This window comes from Rhincodon typus, chromosome 9 (genome assembly GCF_021869965.1).
Source record: "Rhincodon typus isolate 14 chromosome 9, sRhiTyp1.1, whole genome shotgun sequence".
Lineage (NCBI taxonomy): Eukaryota > Metazoa > Chordata > Chondrichthyes > Orectolobiformes > Rhincodontidae > Rhincodon > Rhincodon typus.
The window spans coordinates 91,194,304-91,202,710 of NC_063340.1; positions in this window are offsets into that span (position 1 = coordinate 91,194,304).

Below are 8,407 nucleotides of genomic sequence, written 5' to 3' on the forward strand. Positions count from 1 at the left end.
TGCAGCCAGTGGACAGATCTCCAGGACTAGGAATGAGATGAATGCAGAGAGTGGAGAGATCTCTGGCACTGGGAATGAGACGAATGCAACCAGTGGAGAGATCTCTGGCACTGGGAATGAGATGAATGCAGCCAGTGGAGAGATCTCCGGCACTGGGAATGAGACAAATTCAGCCAGAGACCAGTTTCTCCAGTTTGGAAATAAGTTGAGTACAGCCAGGGGTGAGATGGCCGTGACTGGGAATAAGTCAAATGTAGCCAGTGATGAGCCCTCTGGTACAGTCTTGAAACACACTGGAACCAGTGGAAAAATAACTATGAGTGGAAATGTGCTGAATGTATCTAATGACAAAATATCTGGAAACAAACAAAATGCATCTCGTGGAGCAATTACAAAGAATGGGAATGAAGTGACAACAACCAGTGGAGAGAAATCCAACAATGTGTCTAAAGGTAATGAAATGAGTGGAAAAACCTTCAGGACTGGGAAAGAACTTGATGCAGCCAGTGGCGAGCTGTCTAAAAATGAGCTAGAAGTAGCCAGTGAAAAGTTTATAAGGAATGGGAATGAGCTGAATACAATCAACAGAGAACTTTCCAGGAACATGTCTAAATGGAATGGAACCAGTAGAGAGAGCTTCAGAAATTGGAATGTGCTGAATGGATCCAGTGATGACATTTCAAGGAGTACGAATAAGCTTGATACAGCAAAAGAAGAGACAGAGAGCAGAGTGGCTCAATGGAATAGAACCAGTGAAGAGAGATCCAGGATTGTGAAGGAAATGAACGTAACCAGTGGTAATCCATCAAAGAATCAGTCTGAAGAAAAAGGGACAATTGTAGAGACATCCAGGAATGGGACAGAAATGACTGTGACGATTGCAGAGATCTCCCGGAATATCACTCAGCTGAGCACAGCGAGTAAGTAAACTTCAGCATTGTTTACAGTGACTTTAAGAAAGGTAGGTTGTATTTACATAACACTTGATCATATTTCCCAGAAACATGACATTAAACTGCACACCAGTTTTGAATCCTGGCTGTAGCCTCTTGCAGGTTGGAGGGTGCGACACTATTCTGTAAACTGTGTCATAGATCTATCGCCCCATTTCTTCTCCCAAACTCACTTTGTCAGGTCCAACCAATTCCCTAAATAGGTGCCTTGAGTGGACTGCATCAGCAGCCAGCGTGCATTGACGTATTGGAGAGGAGATTTCAATTGAGACATACAGGAAGGCATTGAATGATTATTTAAATACAAATAATGTGCTAGCATACAGGCCAGAAGCAGGAGATTGGCATGAAGTAATGATGCACTTTGGCAGAACCAGTGTAAGCACAATGGGCTGAATGGCCTATTTCTGCGTTATAATAATTCCCAGATTCTGTGAAACTATGTTAACATGAAACCTTTACAGAGCTACAAAAACTAATGCAACTACACAGTAATAAAGTACATAATAACCTAACGTACAGAGTAATGTACATCATACTCTAACCTAGCTAGAGTATTATTGTGCATTATACCCAAACACACCAACAGACACATATGTAAATACTAACAATACAACTACAGAGAAATAATGTAAATAATAATTTACTATAGTTACAGGATAATAATGTATAAAATAACCAAAGACACCTCCAGAATAAAAATATATGTAATAACCTAACCCAGCTACAGAGTACTAATGTACATAAGTAACCAAACACACCTACAGAGTAATTATGTACATATTAACCTACGCACCTGCAGAGGAATAATGTACATATTAATCTACCGCACCTACAGTGGAATAATGCTTGGAATATCCCAACATACTACTGAATAGTAATGTATACACTAACTAACACAGCTACTGAGGAATAGTGTACATAATAATCTAAAACTTCTATATCACAATAATGTATATGATAAACTAAAGTTCTTGCAACATAATAACATATATAATAACCTAAAGCTTCTACAGGGTATGGCGTGAAAGCATGAGAATGGGTTGAGAAACTTATCAGCCATGATTGAATGGCAGAGCAACCGAATGACCTAATTTCTACTCATGTGTTATGGTCTTCTGGTATCCTAACCCAGCTACAGACTAATAATGAATATAATAGGTTAACCCAGCTACACAGTAATAATGGATATGATACGGTAACCCAGCTACACAGTAATAACAGAAATTGTACTCTAACCCAGCTACAGAGTAATAATGGAAATGGTACCCTAAACCAGCTACAGAGTAGTAATGGATAAGATACCCTACTCCAGCTACACAGTAATAATGGATAAGATATCCTAACTCAGATTCACAGTAATAATGGATATGGTTCCCTAATCTCTCTTTATCTCCCATTCATGTGTCTATCAAGATATGCCTTAAACATTGCTAATGTGCCTGCCTCCACTACCCCGACTGGCAGTGCGTTCCAGGCACCCACTGCCTTCTGTGTGAAAAAGTATCCCTGCATTTCTCCCCTAAACTTTCCCCCTCTCACTTTGAACCCGTGCCCTCTTGTAGATTACCTTTCCACACTGGGAAAAAAACTTCTGACTATCCACCCTATCTCTGCCTCTCATAATTCTGCAGACCTCTATCAGGTCGCCCCTCAGCCTCTGTCTTTCCAGTGAAAGCAATCCAAGTTTATCCAAGGTCTCCTCATAACTGAAATGCTCCAGACCAGGCAACATGCTGGTGAACCTTCTCTGCACTCTCTCCAAAGCATCCACGTCCTTCTGGTAGTGTGACAACCAGAACTGCGGGCAATATTCCAAATGTGGCCTAACTGAAGTTTTATACAGCTGTAACATAACTTGTAAACCTTTATATTCAATGCGGCACCCGATGAAGGTAAATGTGCTGTATGCCTTCTTGACCACCTTATCCATCGGTGTTGCCACTTTCAGGGATCTGTGGACCTGTTTGCCCAGGTCACTTTGTCTGTCAATGCTCCTAAGGGTTCCGCCATTTATTGTATAATTCTCACCTGCATCACCTCGCATTTGTCCAGTTTAAACTCCATCTACCATTTCTCTGCCCAAATCTGCAGTCTATCTATATCTCACAGTATCTTTTGACAGTCCCCTTCACTATCTGCAGCTCCACCAATTTTGGTACCATCTGCAAACTACCTACATTTTGCTCTGGATCATTTATATATATTACACACAACAAAGGTCACAGCACTGATCCCTGCAGAACTCCACTATTTACTGATGTCCACTCCAAAAAGCATGATTCCGCCACAACTCTCCATCTTCTATGACCAAGCCAGATTTGTATCCATGCTTTTTTTTTAATTCATTCATGGGAGAAGGGTGCCACTGGTTAAGCAGCATTTAATGCCCATCCCTAATTGCCCAAAGGGCATTTATGATCAATCACATTGCTCTGGGTCTGGAGTCACATGTAGGCCAGACCAGGAGAGGATGGCAGTTTCTTCCCTAAAGGACATTAGTGAACCAGGTGGGTTTGTTCGACAATTGGCTTAGGATTCATGGTCATCATCAGACTCTTAATTCTAGATTCTTACTGAATTCAAATTCCACCATCTGCTGTGGTGGAATTCGAACTCAGGTCCCAAGAACACTACCTGGGTCTCTGGGTTAACAGTCCAGCGATAATACCCCTAGGCCATTGCTTCCCCCATGTGGCCATCACACCCCAGCCACATGACACGCTACCTTTTTTTATGGCATGAGGTACTTTATCAAATGTCTTACTAAAATCCACGTAGACAACATCCACTGCCCTACCCTCATCAATCATTCTTGTCATTTCTTCAAAAAACTCATTCAACTTGGTGAGACATGACTTTCCTCACACAAACACATGCTGTCCATCACTAATAAGTGCATTCACTTCCAAATATGAATAAATCCTGTCTTTCGGTATCTTCTCCAACAGCTTCCCCACCACTGATGTCAGGCTCACCAGTCTGTAATTTCCTGGATTTATCTTTGTTTCCCTTCTTAAACAAAGGAACAACATTGGTCATTCTCCAGTCCTCTGGAACCTTGTCTAAGGCCAAAGAAGATGCAAAGTTATCTGTGGAGGCCCAGCTATTTTATCCCTTGCCTTCCACAGTATCCTGGGATAGATTCTGTCTGATCCTGGGGACTTGTCTATACCTGCCTACACCTGAACACAGATAGGGAGGACCAATGTGTAAACTATAATACAACAGCTACAGAGTAATAATGTACAGAATAAATTAACACATCTACAGAGTATGTATGTACATAATAACTGAACAAGCCAATGGAAACATGTTTGATACAGTAACCTAGCACATGTACATAGCATTAATGTGCACATTAAGCGAACACAGCTAGAAAGTAATAATCTACAAATAAATGTAACATAGCTACAACCTAACCCACCCTACAGAATAATATCCATAGAAACTAAAACAACTACAGAGTAATAATGTACAAAATGACCTAAAACAGCTGCAGTGTAATAATCTACATACCACCCTAACACATACAGAATAATAACATATAATAAGATAAAACATTTAATAATCTCCCACATATACAAAGTAATGAAGTATGTAATAACCTGACACACCTACAGAGTAAGAATCTGTATAATAAGCTAACAAACCTATATAGCCATAATGTATATGATAATGTAAAATACCTACAGGGTAATAATGTACATAATAACCTAAAACGCCTGCAGTGTAACACTGTATACGTTACGGTAATGGTGTAATGCACCTATTGTACATAATAACATTCCAATCCTAGAGAGTCATAATGTACATTTTTACCTAAAATATCCACAGAGGAACAACGTCCAGAATAATCGTACACAGCGACAGAAGAAAGACATGCATAATGAGTGAACAGAACTACTGGGTAATACTATACATATTAATTAAACACACCCTACAGAGAAATAATGCACAGAGTAACCAAACTCAGCTCCAGAGTAATAATGTATACAATATCCTCACATATATACAGAATATGGAATTTAATAACCTGAAACATCTACAGGGTAATAATGTAAGAATACATAACAACTCTGCAGAGTAATGTACATAATAGCTAACACACCTCAAGTGTATTAATGGACATGGTAACCTAACACAGGTAAAGAGTAAGAATTTACATATGACATTATTAGCTTAAACTATCCTAAACATATTCCACAAGTAAGTCTCATCGCCTGTACCTGTCGGGGACACCTGGGTGATGGCTGGTGCTCAGAGGTCAATCCTAGTTTCCACAGCATCGTTCTGACAATTCCAGCCTGATGGGGAAAGTCCCCTACGACGATTTCATGATCCCAGTCTGATGGGGAAAGTGCAATGAGTGAGACAGAGTCCTTGATATTGGTATTATTCTGAATCTGAGATTACATGCTGTCTTGCCATTCCTTTGTACTTTCCAAGTATTCCTCTGTGCTTGGTGATCACAATCAAATCCAGGTATTGCAGCAAACTAGTCTGTTCCCAAGGCAAGGCAAGATCCCTGCAGTTACCTTCTAGCCAAAACAAGCTGTTTTTACACTAAGCCTGTTTTTCATGTATTTTCCTTCAATTTTTTTATTGCCATGTCCAATTAACCTTTAACAATTAACCCTTTAACTTTGTTAACCTTATAGAGGTGTATAAAATCATGAGAGGCATAAATAAGGTAGATAGCCAAGAGCTTTTTCCCACTGTAGGGGAGTCTAAAACTAGAGGGCATAGGTTTAAGGTGAGAGGACAGAGATACAAAAGCGTCCAGAGGGACAATTTCTTTCACACAGCGGGTGGTGAGTGTCTGGAACGGGCTGCCAGGGGTAGTGGTGGGCGCGAGTACAATTTCATCATTTAAGAAACATTTAGACAGGTACATGGATGGGTACGGTATGGAGGGATATGGACCAAATGCAGGCAAATGGGAATAGATTAATTGTGGAAACTGGGCAGCATGGACAAGTTTTCAGATATTATTTCTGAGCAGAACACTATACCCAGTCAGTGACAACCATGTCCCATGAATAATAAAGAGGCCCCACCTTCCTACCCCAGGACTGCTGCCATTCCACTCCAGTGGAGGTGTTAAACTGAGGCTCTGTCTGTCCTGTTGATCAGCTGTCAAAGAGGCCATGGTACTCACACAGCGTTTTATTGAAGAGAAAGGAGTTCTTCCTGGGGACCTCCATCAAAATGACACAAACTGATTTCTGTGTCACTCTCACAAGATGGCTTTGTGGGATCCTTCTGTGAGAATACTGTCATGGTTCTCACATTATATAGAAAGCACACTCCACTCTAGCAGTTCTCTGTGTCGTTGAAATGGGTAACAATTGTTGTGATTTTACAGAGAGCCGGACCATTGACCTGTTTCCTATCATCCTGGGCTCCCTCCTGGGCTTCCTGATGTTGCTGGCTGTTAACATCATTGTTTTATTTTACATAAAACATTGGTCAGCTTTTTCAAGCAGATCAACATGGAATCGGTAAATCAAATTAATTTCATTCTCAGATCATTCCTGTTCTCATTTCTATCAATGGCTCTTCCATTTGTGCTATTTGTTACCATTAGTTTCTCACTCTCTTTCATCACCATCTTCATGTTCTCCTCTAGCACAAACTTGATCTTTATTTCTTTCTCTGTCTATCTTGTGATCTCTCTCTATGTTTCTGTCTGGAGATCTCTCTGTGTGTCTCTCTATCTTGTAATCTCTATCTCTCTTCTGATCTTTATCTGTGTCTTTCGTCTCATGCTCTCGAGCTTATCTCCCAATTTGCAGTTTTTCTGCACCCTCATGCTCTCCCTAATTGTATTGAACTCAGACTCTCTCTAGTTCATGCGAAAGATCATATTGCTTTTCAAGTTTACAATTCTCCATCTCATGCTGTTTCTCTTTCTCCATTGATGAACTCAAGTTTCTCCATTGTATACCCCTTTCATTCTTTAGTGTTTCTTCTATGTCTGAATAAATTGACTCCCTTTGTCTCTCATCCAGTCTCTGGCTCCTTCAGAAAGCTTCCATCTCTCTTCTACTCAAGTCTTATCTCGATTTCCCTGCCACTCCCACAGTAAATGCTACAAATTCTACTTTGAACGAATTACTGCTCCTGGAATGACAATGGGATCTAAGCAATGGGGGTTAATGCGAAGAGGACACTGGGGAATGGGGACAGAGAGGGAGTTGAAATAACTCCACAGACGCCAGTATCCTGTCACAAGTCACCCTTTATTTACACATGGAGAGTCCTTGACAATGATCCAGATCCCTCAGAGTCACCTCAGAACCCCTGACACTCTGGTTTATATCTGTCAGCTGGGGGTCCCTGATTAGACCAGGTTAACAGTCCCAATCAGGGAACTCACATTCTGTGAGGCTCACCTGGCTGACCTCATTACAATCACTACATCCCTCCCCCGCTGAGTCCAGGGACATAGGCCAGTTTTTTTTTTGTAGCTCCTCCTGGATTGTTTTAGCACCGGGTCAGGTTCCTCTGACTCTGCCATGGATACGGGCAGTATATAATGCACAGTAACTCACCTCTTTTAACCAAAGTGTCTCAGAAGAAATTCATTCTCCTCTTCTGGTGGCAAAAGCATTGAAACAACAACATCTGCTATGTCCATCTCAGATTCCGAAGGATCTTCAACAGTTGACGAAGACAGAAACCCCATGGTTTCCATTATATTCAGAAAGGCTGTCAAGGAGCCAGGTACATTTTGCTCCCACACCATCTTTGAATTTGCAACTTTCATACAGTCCACCTGCTTGTTGATCTACCCAAACATTATACGTCACTGGTCCTGACCTTGTGTCAACCATGCCTCTTACCGATATTGGGCCATTTCTGTGGTTCTTACACCAAACTTTGTCCCTTCAAGTAAACTGTCTCTCTTGCTTAGCGGAGTCTTGTGTCCAGTACTGCAGTTCCTGAAGCTGTTTCACTGTACCCCCAGGTCTGGGAAGGTTTAACCTGGTGCAGAGTCTTTCCCCAATTAGCAACTCTGCTGGAGCTATCCCTGTACTTGCATCAGGGGTGGTCCTATAATCAAATAGGACCTGGGGCAGTTTGGTATCTAGTGAAGCTGTAGGCTGTTTCTTTAAGTTACCTTCAAAGTTTGGACTGCTCGTTCTGCCAGACCATTGGACAATAGATGGTATGGAGCTGTCCTTCTCTGTCGAATCCCATTCAACTTTAGGAAATACTCAAATTTCTTGCTGGCAAACAATGTCCTGTTATCTGTAACCAACACATCTGGGGGTCCATGCATTACAAAAGATGCTCACAGTTTTTCTATCGTTGTTCCCATGTTTGACAAATGAACTCCATGCATGTTCAGCCACTTTGAGTTGGTCATCTACAATGACTAAGAACATTGAGCCCATGAAAGGACCTGCGTAGTCAATGTGTAACCGAGTCCAGGGTTTACATAGTCA